Below are 18206 nucleotides of genomic sequence, written 5' to 3' on the forward strand. Positions count from 1 at the left end.
TGAGATGACAGGTCATAGTGCAGGCAGAGATAGAATACAAATTCATAGCCTTCTGTATCACCAACTATGCAAGCCTGCTCGAAATTCCAAGCGGATGGTTGTTTGCGAAGTGAGTTGGTGCTTCGGCAGAGAAAATAATCACCTAACGTGGGGCTCACGACCCTGAGATTAAGAGTCTCATGCTCTACCGACTGAGCTAGCCAGGTACCTCAATGGTGATCTTGACTTGGTTTGAATATCGTACATCCCAGTTTCTGCAAAATATGGTGATCAGTGAGTGTTGTTGATGGATCCTGTGGTGCAATCTGTTAGCGTGTTGTACTTAAACAGCAGTATACAGCAATTAGATGACAAGGTTATGAGTTCAAGCCCCACTAGGAGCAAGTATTGTTCTTGAAGCCTCTGCCTGTCTATTTCTTGTCCGGAAAATGATAATTTAGTCAAGCCATTTAGGAGTACAATTCATTGGTAATAGGTATGTCATTGAGATGACAGGTCATAGTGCAGGCAGAGATAGAATACAGAGAATACAAATTCATAGCCTTCTGTATCACCAACTATGCAGAGTGGCAAGCCTGCTCGAAATTCCAAGCGGATGGTTGTTTGCGAAGTGAGTTGGTGCTTCGGCAGAGAAAATAATCACCTAACGTGGGGCTCGAACCCATGACCCTGAGATTAAGAGTCTCATGCTCTACCGACTGAGCTAGCCAGGTACCTCAATGGTGATCTTGACTTGGTTTGAATATCGTACATCCCAGTTTCTGCAAAATATGGTGATCAGTGAGTGTTGTTGATGGATCCTGTGGTGCAATCTGTTAGCGTGTTGTACTTATACAGCAGTATAAAGCAATTAGATGACAAGGTTATGAGTTCAAGCCCCAACAGGAGCAAGTATTCTTCTTGCCTGTCTATTTCTTGTCCGGAAAATGATAATTTATTCAAGCCATTTAGGAGTACAATTCATTGGTAATAGGTATGTCATTCAGATGACAGGTCAGAGTGCAGGCAGAGATAGAATACAAATTCATAGCCTTCTGTATCACCAACTATGCAGGAAGGCAAGCCTGCTCGAAATTCCAAGCGGATGGTTGTTTGCGAAGTGAGTTGGTGCTTCGGCAGAGAAAATAATCACCTAACGTGGGGCTCGAACCCACGACCCTGAGATTAAGAGTCTCATGCTCTACCGACTGAGCTAGCCAGGTGCCTCAATAGTATTTTTGACTTGGTACGAATATCGTACAGCCCAGTTTCTGCAAAATATGGTGATCAGTGAGTGTTGTTGATGGATCCTGTGGTGCAATCTGTTAGCGTGTTGTACTTATACAGCAGTATACAGCAATTAGATGACAAGGTTATGAGTTCAAGCCCCACCAGGAGCAGGTATTGTTCTTGAAGCCTCTGCCTGTCTCTTTCTTTTCCGGAAAATGATAATTTATTCAAGCCATTTAGGAGTACAATTCATTGGTAATAGGTATGTCATTGAGATGACAGGTCATAGTGCAGGCAGAGATAGAATACACATTCATAGCCGTCTGTATCACCAACTATGCAGGGTGGCAAGCCTGTCGAAATTCCAAGCGGATGGTTGTTTGCCAAGTGAGTTGGTGCTTCGGCAGAGAAAATAATTACCCAACGTGGGGCTCGAACCCACGACCCTGAGATTAAGAGTCTCATGCTCTACCGACTGAGCTAGCCAGGTACCTCAATGGTGATCTTGACTTGGTTTGAAAATCGTACATCCCAGTTTCTGCAAAATATGGTGATCAGTGAGTGTTGTTGATGGATCCTGTGGTGCAATCTGTTAGCGTGTTGTACTTATACAGCAGTATACAGCAATTAGATGACAAGGTTATGAGTTCAAGCCCCACCAGGAGCAAGTATTGTTCTTGAAGCCTCTGCCTGTCTATTTCTTGTCCGGAAAATGATAATTCATTCAAGCCATTTAGGAGTACAATTCATTGGTAATAGGTATGTCATTGAGATGACAGGTCAGAGTGCAGGCAGAGATAGAATACAAATTCATAGCCTTCTGTATCACCAACTATGCAGAGTGGCAAGCCTGCTCGAAATTCCAAGCGGATGGTTGTTTGCGAAGTGAGTTGGTGCTTCGGCAGAGAAAATAATCACCTAACGTGGGGCTCACGACCCTGAGATTAAGAGTCTCATGCTCTACCGACTGAGCTAGCCAGGTACCTCAATGGTGATCTTGACTTGGTTTGAATATCGTACATCCCAGTTTCTGCAAAATATGGTGATCAGTGAGTGTTGTTGATGGATCCTGTGGTGCAATCTGTTAGCGTGTTGTACTTAAACAGCAGTATACAGCAATTAGATGACAAGGTTATGAGTTCAAGCCCCACTAGGAGCAAGTATTGTTCTTGAAGCCTCTGCCTGTCTATTTCTTGTCCGGAAAATGATAATTTAGTCAAGCCATTTAGGAGTACAATTCATTGGTAATAGGTATGTCATTGAGATGACAGGTCATAGTGCAGGCAGAGATAGAATACACATTCATAGCCTTCTGTATCACCAACTATGCAGGGTGGCAAGCCTGCTCGAAATTCCAAGCGGATGGTTGTCTGCGAAGTGAGATAGAATACAAATTCATAGCCTTCTGTATCACCAACTATGCAGGGTGGCAAGCCTGCTCGAAATTCCAAGCGGATGGTTGTTTGCGAAGTGAGTTGGTGCTTCGGCAGAGAAAATAATCACCCAGCGTGGGGCTCGAACCCACAACCCTGAGATTAAGAGTCTCATGCTCTACCGACTGAGCTAGCCAGGTACCTCAATTGTGATCTTGACTTGGTTTGAATATCGTACATCCCAGTTTCTGCAAAATATGGTGATCAGTGAGTGTTGTTGATGGATCCTGTGGTGCAATCTGTTAGCGTGTTGTACTTATACAGCAGTATACAGCAATTAGATGACAAGGTTATGAGTTCAAGCCCCACCAGGAGCAGGTATTGTTCTTGAAGCCTCTGCCTGTCTCTTTCTTTTCCGGAAAATGATAATTTATTCAAGCCATTTAGGAGTACAATTCATTGGTAATAGGTATGTCATTGAGATGACAGGTCAGAGTGCAGGCAGAGATAGAATACAAATTCATAGCCTTCTGTATCACCAACTATGCAGAGTGGCAAGCCTGCTCGAAATTCCAAGCGGATGGTTGTTTGCGAAGTGAGTTGGTGCTTCGGCAGAGAAAATAATCACCTAACGTGGGGCTCACGACCCTGAGATTAAGAGTCTCATGCTCTACCGACTGAGCTAGCCAGGTACCTCAATGGTGATCTTGACTTGGTTTGAATATCGTACATCCCAGTTTCTGCAAAATATGGTGATCAGTGAGTGTTGTTGATGGATCCTGTGGTGCAATCTGTTAGCGTGTTGTACTTAAACAGCAGTATACAGCAATTAGATGACAAGGTTATGAGTTCAAGCCCCACTAGGAGCAAGTATTGTTCTTGAAGCCTCTGCCTGTCTATTTCTTGTCCGGAAAATGATAATTTAGTCAAGCCATTTAGGAGTACAATTCATTGGTAATAGGTATGTCATTGAGATGACAGGTCATAGTGCAGGCAGAGATAGAATACACATTCATAGCCTTCTGTATCACCAACTATGCAGGGTGGCAAGCCTGCTCGAAATTCCAAGCGGATGGTTGTCTGCGAAGTGAGATAGAATACAAATTCATAGCCTTCTGTATCACCAACTATGCAGGGTGGCAAGCCTGCTCGAAATTCCAAGCGGATGGTTGTTTGCGAAGTGAGTTGGTGCTTCGGCAGAGAAAATAATCACCCAGCGTGGGGCTCGAACCCACAACCCTGAGATTAAGAGTCTCATGCTCTACCGACTGAGCTAGCCAGGTACCTCAATTGTGATCTTGACTTGGTTTGAATATCGTACATCCCAGTTTCTGCAAAATATGGTGATCAGTGAGTGTTGTTGATGGATCCTGTGGTGCAATCTGTTAGCGTGTTGTACTTATACAGCAGTATACAGCAATTAGATGACAAGGTTATGAGTTCAAGCCCCACCAGGAGCAGGTATTGTTCTTGAAGCCTCTGCCTGTCTCTTTCTTTTCTGGAAAATGATAATTTATTCAAGCCATTTAGGAGTACAATTCATTGGTAATAGGTATGTCATTGAGATGACAGGTCATAGTGCAGGCAGAGATAGAATACACATTCATAGCCTTCTGTATCACCAACTATGCAGGGTGGCAAGCCTGCTCGAAATTCCAAGCGGATGGTTGTTTGCGAAGTGAGTTGGTGCTTCGGCAGAGAAAATAATCACCCAGCGTGGGGCTCGAACCCACGACCCTGAGATTAAGAGTCTCATGCTCTACCGACTGAGCTAGCCAGGTACCTCAATGGTGATCTTGACTTGGTTTGAATATCGTACATCCCAGTTTCTGCAAAATATGGTGATCAGTGAGTGTTGTTGATGGATCCTGTGGTGCAATCTGTTAGCGTGTTGTACTTATACAGCAGTATACAGCAATTAGATGACAAGGTTATGAGTTCAAGCCCCACCAGGAGCAAGTATTGTTCTTGAAGCCTCTGCCTGTCTATTTCTTGTCCGGAAAATGATAATTTATTCAAGCCATTTAGGAGTACAATTCATTGGTAATAGGTATGTCATTGAGATGACAGGTCAGAGTGCAGGCAGAGATAGAATACAAATTCATAGCCTTCTGTATCACCAACTATGCAGAGTGGCAAGCCTGCTCGAAATTCCAAGCGGATGGTTGTTTGCGAAGTGAGTTGGTGCTTCGGCAGAGAAAATAATCACCTAACGTGGGGCTCGAACCCATGACCCTAAGATTAAGAGTCTCATGCTCTACCGACTGAGCTAGCCAGGTACCTCAATGGTGATCTTGACTTGGTTTGAATATCGTACATCCCAGTTTCTGCAAAATATGGTGATCAGTGAGTGTTGTTGATGGATCCTGTGGTGCAATCTGTTAGCGTGTTGTACTTATACAGCAGTATAAAGCAATTAGATGACAAGGTTATGAGTTCAAGCCCCAACAGGAGCAAGTATTCTTCTTGCCTGTCTATTTCTTGTCCGGAAAATGATAATTTATTCAAGCCATTTAGGAGTACAATTCATTGGTAATAGGTATGTCATTCAGATGACAGGTCAGAGTGCAGGCAGAGATAGAATACAAATTCATAGCCTTCTGTATCACCAACTATGCAGGAAGGCAAGCCTGCTCGAAATTCCAAGCGGATGGTTGTTTGCGAAGTGAGTTGGTGCTTCGGCAGAGAAAATAATCACCTAACGTGGGGCTCGAACCCACGACCCTGAGATTAAGAGTCTCATGCTCTACCGACTGAGCTAGCCAGGTGCCTCAATAGTATTTTTGACTTGGTACGAATATCGTACAGCCAAGTTTCTGCAAAATATGGTGATCAGTGAGTGTTGTTGATGGATCCTGTGGTGCAATCTGTTAGCGTGTTGTACTTAAACAGCAGTATACAGCAATTAGATGACAAGGTTATGAGTTCAAGCCCCACTAGGCGCAAGTATTGTTCTTGAAGCCTCTGCCTGTCTATTTCTTGTCCGGAAAATGATAATTTAGTCAAGCCATTTAGGAGTACAATTCATTGGTAATAGGTATGTCATTGAGATGACAGGTCAGAGTGCAGGCAGAGATAGAATACAAATTCATAGCCGTCTGTATCACCAACTATGCAGGGTGGCAAGCCTGTCGAAATTCCAAGCGGATGGTTGTTTGCCAAGTGAGTTGGTGCTTCGGCAGAGAAAATAATTACCCAACGTGGGGCTCGAACCCACGACCCTGAGATTAAGAGTCTCATGCTCTACCGACTGAGCTAGCCAGGTACCTCAATGGTGATCTTGACTTGGTTTGAAAATCGTACATCCCAGTTTCTGCAAAATATGGTGATCAGTGAGTGTTGTTGATGGATCCTGTGGTGCAATCTGTTAGCGTGTTGTACTTATACAGCAGTATACAGCAATTAGATGACAAGGTTATGAGTTCAAGCCCCACCAGGAGCAAGTATTGTTCTTGAAGCCTCTGCCTGTCTATTTCTTGTCCGGAAAATGATAATTTATTCAAGCCATTTAGGAGTACAATTCATTGGTAATAGGTATGTCATTGAGATGACAGGTCAGAGTGCAGGCAGAGATAGAATACAAATTCATAGCCTTCTGTATCACCAACTATGCAGAGTGGCAAGCCTGCTCGAAATTCCAAGCGGATGGTTGTTTGCGAAGTGAGTTGGTGCTTCGGCAGAGAAAATAATCACCTAACGTGGGGCTCACGACCCTGAGATTAAGAGTCTCATGCTCTACCGACTGAGCTAGCCAGGTACCTCAATGGTGATCTTGACTTGGTTTGAATATCGTACATCCCAGTTTCTGCAAAATATGGTGATCAGTGAGTGTTGTTGATGGATCCTGTGGTGCAATCTGTTAGCGTGTTGTACTTAAACAGCAGTATACAGCAATTAGATGACAAGGTTATGAGTTCAAGCCCCACTAGGAGCAAGTATTGTTCTTGAAGCCTCTGCCTGTCTATTTCTTGTCCGGAAAATGATAATTTAGTCAAGCCATTTAGGAGTACAATTCATTGGTAATAGGTATGTCATTGAGATGACAGGTCATAGTGCAGGCAGAGATAGAATACACATTCATAGCCTTCTGTATCACCAACTATGCAGGGTGGCAAGCCTGCTCGAAATTCCAAGCGGATGGTTGTCTGCGAAGTGAGATAGAATACAAATTCATAGCCTTCTGTATCACCAACTATGCAGGGTGGCAAGCCTGCTCGAAATTCCAAGCGGATGGTTGTTTGCGAAGTGAGTTGGTGCTTCGGCAGAGAAAATAATCACCCAGCGTGGGGCTCGAACCCACAACCCTGAGATTAAGAGTCTCATGCTCTACCGACTGAGCTAGCCAGGTACCTCAATTGTGATCTTGACTTGGTTTGAATATCGTACATCCCAGTTTCTGCAAAATATGGTGATCAGTGAGTGTTGTTGATGGATCCTGTGGTGCAATCTGTTAGCGTGTTGTACTTATACAGCAGTATACAGCAATTAGATGACAAGGTTATGAGTTCAAGCCCCACCAGGAGCAGGTATTGTTCTTGAAGCCTCTGCCTGTCTCTTTCTTTTCCGGAAAATGATAATTTATTCAAGCCATTTAGGAGTACAATTCATTGGTAATAGGTATGTCATTGAGATGACAGGTCATAGTGCAGGCAGAGATAGAATACACATTCATAGCCTTCTGTATCACCAACTATGCAGGGTGGCAAGCCTGCTCGAAATTCCAAGCGGATGGTTGTTTGCGAAGTGAGTTGGTGCTTCGGCAGAGAAAATAATCACCCAGCGTGGGGCTCGAACCCACGACCCTGAGATTAAGAGTCTCATGCTCTACCGACTGAGCTAGCCAGGTACCTCAATGGTGATCTTGACTTGGTTTGAATATCGTACATCCCAGTTTCTGCAAAATATGGTGATCAGTGAGTGTTGTTGATGGATCCTGTGGTGCAATCTGTTAGCCTGTTGTACTTATACAGCAGTATACAGCAATTAGATGACAAGGTTATGAGTTCAAGCCCCACCAGGAGCAAGTATTCTTCTTGCCTGTCTATTTCTTGTCCGGAAAATGATAATTTATTCAAGCCATTTAGGAGTACAATTCATTGGTAATAGGTATGTCATTGAGATGACAGGTCAGAGTGCAGGCAGAGATAGAATACAAATTCATTGCCTTCTGTATCACCAACTATGCAGGGAGGCAAGCCTGCTCGAAATTCCAAGCGGATGGTTGTTTGCGAAGTGAGTTGGTGCTTCGGCAGAGAAAATAATCACCTAACGTGGGGCTCGAACCCACGACCCTGAGATTAAGAGTCTCATGCTCTACCGACTGAGCTAGCCAGGTGCCTCAATAGTATTTTTGACTTGGTACGAATATCATACAGCCCAGTTTCTGTAAAATATGGTGATCAGTGAGTGTTGTTGATGGATCCTGTGGTGCAATCTGTTAGCGTGTTGTACTTAAACAGCAGTATACAGCAATTAGATGACAAGGTTATGAGTTCAAGCCCCTAGGAGCAAGTATTGTTCTTGAAGCCTCTGCCTGTCTATTTCTTGTCCGGAAAATGATAATTTATTCAAGCCATTTAGGAGTACAATTCATTGGTAATAGGTATGTCATTCAGATGACAGGTCAGAGTGCAGGCAGAGATAGAATACAAATTCATAGCCTTCTGTATCACCAACCATGCAGAGTGGTGTTCATGAATTAATTATAGGAGAGACAAGAACAAGATGAGACTCTGGACAAGGCGGATACGGTATATTTGAGGCCTTTTAATCTAGCATAGTGATATTTGGCAAACGTGCAGCACGGCTCTCATCGTCCACTCTAAGGGAGGTTTCGGAAAAAGAGAACGTAACACATATTTGGGCAGTACATTTATACATTGAAATGACGTAGGTAGATTCTAGTAGTCCTGGCTCCTGGTTGGTTGTTCGTAGGTGATAGACAGTCCTCTCCAGCCTGTTGTCGGTATCTCATTGGTTCTGGACAGAGTTCTTTGTCTTTGTAGCCCATCCCAAAGGGTTTGGAGCAGTGTATATTCATGGGTTATCCGTGTGTTTAACAACAGTCCGTGAATGCGTCATTACATGTTTTAATATGTTATTACAACACCCCCTCTTCACGTCTACTAGACGTGACAAAACTAAATGTAAGAAAAATAGAATAGGACATTTTAGGAATTTTGTAGTCCCCCTCTTCACGTCTCCAAAGAGACGTGAAAATTACTCATATGTGCATGTTTCAAACTCCACCAGAGGATCCTCCTGTTGTATGAGGGGGAACATCAGTGCAGGGTCATTATTTGGTGCAATAGCAGAAGTAATGACTCGAGAAAGCAGGGAGCGGGCACATGGGATGCAACAACAGCCACAGAGGGTTAGTATTGCAACAAACACAGAGATAGAGACCAGAATAGAAGAGACCAGGACCTTATATTTACCAAATGCATCCATCCAGGAGTCCCACGTGCTGGTATCAACCCCAGAGTGGGATTTCATTTTACCATTCAGGGTACGTAGTCCTTCTAACGCAACAGTGAGACTGCCATCAGAGGCTGTATTATTGGGGATAAATGTGCAACATTGCTCCCCAAACATAAAACATATACCACCCTTCTCAGCCAGCAACATGTCAACGGCAATGCGATTTTGAAAAGCCATAAGGGAGGTAGCCGCCAGTTGACCATGTACGGCCTCAAAACCTTGTTGAGTCCAGTTCCCTAATTTTTGGACATTGAAATGTATATAGTTAATGCGGTCAACATTTTTATTCACAGTACACCACCAGCAGAGAGATGATTCAAAACCTGCGGCGACCTGGTCCACCAGCTTGTACTCATCAGGGACCCCCCTAGGAACACCTATAGCATCAATATATGTGGGATCCCCAACAGTCAGGGCTGCTTCCCGCTTGGTTCTGGTAGGCAGAAACTGTGGGTCCACAGCCTGTATCCGGGTCACCAAATCACCCACACCTATAGGGTAAACAGAGATAGGCAGTAGAAGTGTTACAAGCGCACAAGTACCCGTAGCCTTATTGGGAGGTCTGTCAAAAAGCCGAGGTCCCCCACACCACCACCAGATGTCAGCCCTGATCACTGGCTTAAAAACTCCAACTACTACGATAGTATTTGTACACCAACCAACAGGGAGCAAACCTAACTGTAGTATACCCCCTGTCATGTTAATACAGGCGAATTCGGCCCTGGCAACATCAGAGGAAAATACTGGTGCCCTGTCCGTAGCGGAGACAACAGGGTAAACTGCATCCCACAAGAAACAATTACCAGTCGGATTGTCTTGGTCCATAAGGGGCATTAAACATCCGATCTCGACAGTAGCCGGGACAATGCGGAGCAATGGTCGGGCACCCATGCAAACTACACAACTAGTGGGGGTAGTATTGGCTGCTTGTTCGGTCAATAATAGCCAATTGTTAGACAAACCTGAGATACCTGTAGCAACCCGAATGTTCTCATCCGGGGTAGGGGTGGTGACCACTAAAACAGCAGAACCCCACCCATCCCTGTGCTGGGGCAGGGTATGTGGCTTTGCCATATCGTCACGCACCGTCACAGAAGTAGGCTGTGGTTCTGGCGTAACACAGATATATAGTGTGAAATGGACTTCAGCCCTCTCGGTATCTACATATGGGGCCAACGTAAAAACCTGGCACCCCATAGTGGTTCCAGGTCGTACAATCAGCTTTAGTTGAAAACCAGTGCGTGAAAATGTAAGCCGTTTGCGCCATGCAAGAACAACCCGTCCCTTGGAATAGCTGGACCAGTCATGCCCCGTTTCTGCCACCAAGTTTTTCCAAGACCACTCACCATATCCCCCTTTGGTTATATACCAGTTAAAACTGGAATAGGTCCAGGCAGGCAGCCCCAAACTATTTTTCGCATGACCCAAAAGGCCCCAAGGCAGGTAAACAGTGGTGGTGGCATTGAAAGGCAAACACAGGGTGGTGCTCTTCAACTCCTGGGGGGTGCACTTAGTGATCCCCACCTCACGCCTAGAAACGGTATGGTCTTGTGGTAGATAAGAGGGAAAAGAGAGAGAGTTAGTTTCACCTGGCAGAGTAGAATTCAGTGTGTGAGTCTGTAGTGGGTGCCTCTGTTGGTTTATAAGCCATGTGAGTGTACATACAGTGACCCCTCCCATGAGAAGAAAAATAACAAACAGGGGTCCGGAGATCCCCAACCGCTCCCAAGGAGTACGGTGTGACTTAGTCAGTGAATATGGGGCTGAACCTCCCATTTCCCCTGACTAAGGAGGTGCAAGATTTGGGGCCGAATGTAGACCACTTAGGTCGGTTCTGACTTCCGTCAGTGTGCGGGAAGGGGTTGGAGCTGGTGTACAATGTGTGAGGTGGTGCCAAGGTGCGCCCAATTTACCTTTGACCTGGACTGAGTGTGAAGTAACTTCCTTCACTTCGTACGGACCAGTCCACCTGGGTTCCAGCCACTTTCTCTTGTGGACCTTCACCCTTACCCAGTCTCCAACCTTTACCTTCAGTGGCACTGGTTCCTCCGGCAGTTCTCCCTCCTGGACCTTTCGAACCTGGGCAGAGAGAGCTGCAGAAAGTTTCGTCAGTTCTCTTACATAGTTAGACATAGAAATTTGTTGCACATCAAGAGCGGGCATATGACCTCCCTCCCTTGGTGGGCCAGGCATGACTCTACCAGTCATTATCTCATGAGGAGAGAGATGGGTGCCTGACCCTGGTGAGGCTCTCATGGCCATCAACGCCAGGGGCAGGGCTTCGACCCATTTCAACTTCGACCCGGCACATACCTTAGCTATTTTGGACTTAAGCGTTTGATTCCCGCGTTCCACGAGACCTTGGGACTGTGGCCGATAGACAGACCCAAATTTGTGTGTGATGCCAAATCGCTCCTCCACCTTTCGCAGGTGCTGATTGCTGAAGTGGGAACCATTGTCGGAACGGATTTGACGCGGAACCCCATACCTGGGTATGAGTTCAGTTTGTAGCCATTTAATGACTGACCTCGCATCCTCTCTTGCCGTTGGGATTGCCTCTACCCATTTGGAAAACCTATCCACCATCACTAATAGATATCGTTTCCCATTGACCACATTATCCGCCCCCATGTCCGTGTAATCTATGCTAATGTCCTGAAAACATGCATTAGGTACTGGGTATGAGCCCATTGGAGTTTGGTATGGTTTCTTAGGATTGTAGCTACCACAAATGCTGCACTCGTCACAAAATAAGTCTGTCATATCTTTCATGTGAGGGTGCCACCAGATGTGAGACACCTTCTGTAAAGTCCTTAGTTTGCCTTCGTGGGTGGGCCCATGAGCTTCCCGTAGTAGTTCTGGGCATAGATTTGCGGGAGCTACCAATCTGCCGTCATGGCATCTCCACAATCCATCCTGTCCTTTGGTAGCCCCCTTTTGTCCCCAAACTGAATGTTCATATGGTCCTGCCGAGATCTGGAGTTCTTGTATGTGTTGTTCTGTTAGTTCAGTCTGGGGTGGTTGGGTCTGCAGCACCATTTGTCTTGGAGTGTATCCACCAGCTTTCTTGGCTGCTTTGTCAGCTGCATCATTCCCCTCGCTGACTCTATTTTTCAGTTGTTGATGTCCTTTACACTTCATGATGGCCACCTTTTTGGGTAGGGAAACGGATGTAATCAGTTTCTCCATCTGTGTCTTGTGTTTAATTGGAAGGTTCCCTGTGGTGGTGAAGTTGCGCCTCACCCATTGTGGTCCATCCGTATGAACTGCTCCATGGGCATATGCCGAGTCGGTGTAAATATTTACAATTTTTCCTTCAGCTCCTTTCAATGCTTGTGTCAAGCCTATGATTTCAGCCAATTGAGCTGATGCAGGTTGCGGAATGATCGCCGACTCCAGGGTCACGTGTGATCCATCCGGCAGCTGCTGCACCACTGCATATGCTGCTATATTTCCATCTTCTCCTCTGTAACAGCATCCGTCTGTGTACAACCATAGGTCGGGGTTACAGAGTGGTTCATTCCCCAGGTCAGGTCTCAGTTTTAATTCTTGTGCAGCTCGTTCCGCACAGGAATGGGGCAGTCCTTCTTCCGCGTTGAGCGCGTCAGCCATGTTTTTCTCAGTGTTGACAAATGTGATGTGTGATTGTGTGCATTTGTTCTGAATTTTCGTTTTTCTTTCGGCGCTGAATGTGAATTCTTTGCTCATCAGATATGCCGCAATTCCGTGGTGGGTGTGGATTTCCAACGGATGACACATTACCAGGTGGGCGGTTTTTTCAATGGCTTTTGCCACTGCAGCCATATACCTAGAACATGTGGTTTGTCCTACTTCAATGTGGTCCAGTTTCGAGGAGTGATACATCAGCACTCTCCTCTCCCCCTTTTGTTTCTGAAAAAGGATGGATGACGTAAATCCTTCCTTTTCCGAAACATCCAGATGGAATTTGTTTTTGTAGTCAGGTGCGGTTAAAGCTGCGGCCACTGAGAGATCCGTCTTCAAGAGTGAAAACGCCAATGATGCTTCAGGAGTCCATACCAGTGGTGAGTGTAGGTTTCTCGACCCCGCCTCACGCACCATTTCCCTCAAGGGCTCAGTTCTGCCAGTGAAGTCAGGGATGTGTGTGCGGCTGTAACCAGTCAGCCCAAGGAATGACAACATTCCTGACACTGTGATGGGGCGTGGATGATGGAGTATCGAGTCTCTGTGGCTTTTGGAGAGCCCTGCACCTTCCCCAGAGATTTCTCTGCCTAAAAAAAGGACAGTTCTGCGACAGGACTGGACCTTACTCTTCTTGACCTTGTATCCCTTGACTGCAAGGAAGTCTAGTAACGATTTTGTCATCTGTAGACAGAGATCTGAAGTGGGAGCCCCCAACAACAGGTCGTCTACATACTGGATCAGAATCACCCCCTCTGGAATTTTCAGCTCAGCCAGGTGAGTCTTGAGGATATTGTTAAAAATCCCAGGGGAGCATCTGTACCCCATTGGCAAGACGGAGTAAGTAAATTGCTGTCCTTCATAGGTGAATGCAAAAAGTGGTTGGGATGCTTCATCCAAAGGAATGCTGAAAAATGCATTAGCCAAGTCCACGACCGTGAAATACTGGTGACTCGGTGACAAGTTGCTCAAAGTGATGTGAGGGTCAGGGACAGGCAGGTCTATAGGTGCAGTGACGTCATTCACTGCTCGGAAGTCTTGTACCATCCGGTATGTTTCTCCCCCTGCCTTCAGTACTGGTAGAATGGGTGTGTTCCATGGGGAGACAGTTCGATAAATCACCTGAGCCCCTAACAGCCCATAAATGGTTGGCATGATCCCATTGGTTTGTTCAGGCTTTAGACGATACTGAGTTCGGTATATTGGTATCTGGTTTGGATCCAATAGTGTAATGGAGACTGGGGCCACTTGTAGCTTACCAACATCGAAAGGGGTGTGAGTCCATATCTTTTCATCTATGGTAGAGAGCAATGCTTCAGTAGACGGGTGGTCCGTGTATGGCTTGCCATGGTGTCTAGGCAGGGTCAGTCTTTCCGGTAGGCAGTGTTCTTCGGTATCAACTGTCATAAACCTCCACATTTCCTCCGTGATGGCTTTGTGTATCCCCGGTGTTTGGGTTGGTTCCCACTCCAGTGTTGATGCTCGCCTGATCATTTGGCCCAAGCTTCTGGCCTCGAACCCATTACCCACAGCTAGTGTGACATGGGGTGCAGACTCCTCCCCTAGAAGGAACCATGATTTCAGATAAGGTGATAATATTACTGGTGCTGCGACTCCTTCCTGACCGCAGACGATGGTGCAACATCTGATGGATGGAGTGAGGTGCATCATGTTTTCATCCCAATCGTCTGTGTATGGGTTGACATCATCATCCGTTACATTGAGTGTGCAGTGAATCTCAGCCTGTGGGGTCTTGTATGGATGCAGTGCATAGATCTGTTGTTTCAGTTGGTTGAAGTGAAATTGGATTGCTGGAGTCCCTGGGCCTGTGTCCACACATTTCAGCCAATAGATTTCTTGTGTTGCCGACAGAACAGGGGATGGGATGAGGGGTAACATTAACATCCTGACAGGACGAGCAGGAGTGGAGGTAATGGGATCAATAGAAACCTCTACCCCCTTCTCAGTCAGATAGATGGAACATTTCAGCTTGCACAAGAGATCTCTCCCAAGGAGGTTGATTGGGCAATTTGGACAGTATAAGAACTGATGCCTCAGGTTTGATTGGCCCCATGTAAAGAGCAACGGAACGGTTTTGTTTTGTGCTTCGGGTGCCCCAGATACCCCCACCACCTGTATTGATTCCGAAGAGAGTGGTTGACGGGTTCTTATAGCAGAGTACGTACATCCAGTATCTACCAGGAATTCGTGGGTCACTCCTTCCACCTCACACATCACGGTGGGTTCTGTGTGAAGGGGAAAAACCTGACCCTCCCTCCCGTCCGGTGGTGGTGGGCATCTTCAGGACCAAGGGGCATAGTCGTGCGACATGCCCTGGAACGGAGGTGGTGGTTGCTGATTTGGGTCTGGAGCAGGGTGGTTGTATGCAGGTTGAAGGGGAACACGTGGTTGATACATCATTGGGCGGACTCCTCTTCCTCTTGGGGAGTATCCTCTTCCCCTGTTCGCCATCCAGTGGTTTTGGGCCGCTGTCATTGGATATGGGCATTGTCGAGCCATATGTCCACCCTGCTTACAGTTATAACAGCTCGCCCATGGTGCAGTGTGACGTAGTTGCTGTCCCCCCGGCAACTGATAGCCTTGTGTAGGTGGTAGATAGTGTGGAGGTGGCGCCATGAGATGGGGCGTCTCCCGGTGTTGAAGAGGCAGGGAAATTCCCTGTGTGGGAGGGTGTTGTTTCTGTATCATTTGGGAAACAGTTTTCTCAATGATTTGTGTGATATCAGGAGGTTCCTCCGACATCATCTGTTTCTTGGGTTTCTCCCCCTTTTGGGCTTCTTTTATCTGAAGTTTCAGAAGTTGTACCTGTAGGGACTGAACTTGTGTATCCGCTCCACCCTTTTCCTTGTTAAATTGGGTGATGTGGTGATGCACATGGGAGTTAAACTGAGCTAACGGTAGCGCCATCAGCCCCACTGTGCCCCTTAGTTTTATACAAACTTCATTCTGGGTTCCGTTCACCACCATTTCCTTCCACATGCTGAGTGTGGTAGCAGTGTGATCATATGGGTCTTCATGAACGGTTCTCCATGTTGTCTTTGCTCTATCCAGGTAGGCTGCTGGTTGTTCCCCTGGATTGATGGTGAACGATGACAGGGTTGAGTGGTTTCGTTCGGTAGGGTATGCTCTTCTCAACTCAGCCCATAACTGAGTTCGGAATCGTTCTAGACCTAGTGCAGCTGGGCCCGTGGCCAGATCTGCGTCTCTTATGAGAGCCATCATGGTAGTATGGTCTGTAGCTCTGGCCAACAGGGCCTTCATGTCTCCCAGACAGAGGCGTAGGCCAGAGGTAAGAGTCTGTAGTTGGAGGAGCCATACAGAGGCACCCCCATGCAGACTGGGCAACTGTGCCATTAAAGTGGTGAGGTCTGTCATTTTCCAGGGTTGGTACTCTTCATATTCTCCACCAGGAGTGGGCCTTAACGGCATTTGGAAACCTGTCCTTTCAGTCTCTCCATGTAGGGGATCCCAGTCCGCTCTGGATGAGACTCCCCTGCTTCTTAGTTCTGAGAGCCTTACGGACTGTCTGACAGGTTCGATCAGGTCCGTCACTTTTCCTAGCATCACCCCTTCCACATGGAATGTGCCCCCTCCTTGTTTCGCTTCATCTATCATAGTTCTGGCTTTGGCTAGTGAGTTCCGGGTGTCCCGATCCATTTCCTCCTCATCCAGTCCAGATTTATTTTCGCTTTCATCGTCGTTACTGGGGTGTTCTCTTGATGAAGCCCTGACGGAACATTTTCCTTGTGACACCCACGACCCTTGATCATCTTCTTTACCTCTGCGTCCGTACCACTCTGTGTTCGGAGTGGAGGAGAACTGAATAAGATCGTGGCCTTCTCTCTTTAGGAGGCCCGTTTGTGATTCACCTTCCCTTCCTTGTGGGTGGTTCAGCAGGGACCCACCTGGGCCTTGTAGTGCTGTGGGGCTTGAGCAATCGGGCCTTTCTTCACAGACGAGGTGGCCTTCTTGAATCCCCACAGTCATGTTCCCTTTTAGCTGTCCTCCCTGCACCATGAAGACCGGGGCCTGTATTGCTGCTGGTGTGGTGTGGGTTTTAAATGGGTTGTATGCAAATGGATTTTGTGAATAGGGAGGTGGCACTTCACTCTTCTCTTCCTGTGGCAGTGGCGGGTATAGAGAGAGCGGGGCCGATGGGGTGGTCACGGTTGGCGGTGGTGTGTTGTGGTCGTTGTTTGTGCCTTCTCTTACGTCATCTGAGGCCCCAGCAAGCACCCCCATCATATCAGGTTTCTTTTGTGGGCGTGTCCTTTTTGTCTCCTCTATTGCCCACGTCCCTATTCTCAGCTCCGCCTCCGCTCTCTCTCTCTCCTTTGTTCCTTCCTTCTTGAAAAAATGGCTGCTATTTTTTTTTTTCTCACTCTCTCTCCCGTGCCTGACTGCCTCCTCTAATTCTCTTTCCATAGTGCTGAGTTGTTCCCTGGATGGGGCAACTCCACTAATGTAACCTGCCTGGGTCCATCTTAGCCTAATTTCCCCCCATATCTTCTTTATTGTTTTATATTCCTGTTTTCCTCCCGCCCTTTCCTGTATTTTCTGATCTAAATATTCATTGAATTTGAGTTTGGGAACGGTAGTTGAAGCCATATTGTCGATTCACTGTGTCTGGGTCCGATAAAAATTATGTAAAACAATTTAAAAAATTAACAATAATAAAAATAAAAATAATTTTTATTTTTATTTTTTTTTAATAAAAAATAAAAATAATAATATAAAATAAAATAAAACAATTAAACGTGCTAACACGACATTGCGCTATGGCCCTCAGCAACTATGTGCACTTAGCCCGTCACTTGGTCGAAACCAGCGATGTATCCCTGGTGCCCACACAGACTTATCTCTCGTGTCTCACCCTCGTGCACACAGTTTTGTAGAATTGCTGTACTATAATATCGCAAAGGGATATTCGCGAGATAATTATGCGTCTAGGGTATTTTACTGGAGTAATTTTACAGGTTCACACATTTCTACTGCCTGGCGAAATGTTAGTGTCCCAAACGCCTACTTTTGGGTCAATGTCAATGCATTCAGATGCCTTCTATAATATTTGTCAAATTAATTCTAGGCAACCCCAACAGCACAAAGAGAACAGAAATCAATTCGTTACACGGCACGGCGGCCGCACAGCCCCGCCCAAACTTTTGACTCCGCGGTCAAACTTAGAGCCGGTGGTCAGTATCCCTCGGTCTCATGGAACGGTGAATCAGTGACATTAATCTGGAGAGATCAGGTTTAATTCCTTCACTCCTAGTCCAATTATTTAGCTTGTTAACTGTTGCTCCTAGTGGGATGCTACCCCACTAGTTACAGTCTTAAATATACGTCTCGATCAATTAACAAAACATTTCATCATCTCATTCATATTTCATTTCACTGAGTTATCGAATCCCTCACCGTAACACCTAAACGATTGCCAAATCGAAAATTGCCAGCCTATTTGGA

The 18206-nt window shown here is 46.2% G+C and overlaps 12 non-coding genes across 12 annotated transcripts; all 12 read right to left on the reverse strand.

Moving 5' to 3' along the window:
* Positions 1-640: 640 nt before the first annotated feature.
* On the reverse strand, positions 641-713 carry trnak-cuu. Its single transcript has one exon. It is a non-coding gene; the product is annotated as a tRNA-Lys (tRNA).
* A 416-nt stretch (positions 714-1129) lies between these two features.
* Positions 1130-1202, reverse strand: trnak-cuu. Its single transcript has one exon. It is a non-coding gene; the product is annotated as a tRNA-Lys (tRNA).
* Positions 1203-1626: 424 nt separating this feature from the next.
* trnak-cuu lies at positions 1627-1699 on the reverse strand. The gene has a single exon. It is a non-coding gene; the product is annotated as a tRNA-Lys (tRNA).
* A 1010-nt stretch (positions 1700-2709) lies between these two features.
* On the reverse strand, positions 2710-2782 carry trnak-cuu. Its single transcript has one exon. It is a non-coding gene; the product is annotated as a tRNA-Lys (tRNA).
* A 1010-nt stretch (positions 2783-3792) lies between these two features.
* trnak-cuu lies at positions 3793-3865 on the reverse strand. The gene has a single exon. It is a non-coding gene; the product is annotated as a tRNA-Lys (tRNA).
* Positions 3866-4290: 425 nt separating this feature from the next.
* trnak-cuu lies at positions 4291-4363 on the reverse strand. Its single transcript has one exon. It is a non-coding gene; the product is annotated as a tRNA-Lys (tRNA).
* Positions 4364-4788: 425 nt separating this feature from the next.
* Positions 4789-4861, reverse strand: trnak-cuu. The gene has a single exon. It is a non-coding gene; the product is annotated as a tRNA-Lys (tRNA).
* A 416-nt stretch (positions 4862-5277) lies between these two features.
* On the reverse strand, positions 5278-5350 carry trnak-cuu. The gene has a single exon. It is a non-coding gene; the product is annotated as a tRNA-Lys (tRNA).
* A 424-nt stretch (positions 5351-5774) lies between these two features.
* On the reverse strand, positions 5775-5847 carry trnak-cuu. The gene has a single exon. It is a non-coding gene; the product is annotated as a tRNA-Lys (tRNA).
* A 1010-nt stretch (positions 5848-6857) lies between these two features.
* trnak-cuu lies at positions 6858-6930 on the reverse strand. Its single transcript has one exon. It is a non-coding gene; the product is annotated as a tRNA-Lys (tRNA).
* A 425-nt stretch (positions 6931-7355) lies between these two features.
* trnak-cuu lies at positions 7356-7428 on the reverse strand. Its single transcript has one exon. It is a non-coding gene; the product is annotated as a tRNA-Lys (tRNA).
* A 416-nt stretch (positions 7429-7844) lies between these two features.
* trnak-cuu lies at positions 7845-7917 on the reverse strand. The gene has a single exon. It is a non-coding gene; the product is annotated as a tRNA-Lys (tRNA).
* Between the last annotated feature and the right edge of the window lie 10289 nt (positions 7918-18206).

The sequence above is a fragment of the Oncorhynchus mykiss genome, unplaced genomic scaffold, assembly GCF_013265735.2.
Source record: "Oncorhynchus mykiss isolate Arlee unplaced genomic scaffold, USDA_OmykA_1.1 un_scaffold_218, whole genome shotgun sequence".
NCBI lineage: Eukaryota > Metazoa > Chordata > Actinopteri > Salmoniformes > Salmonidae > Oncorhynchus > Oncorhynchus mykiss.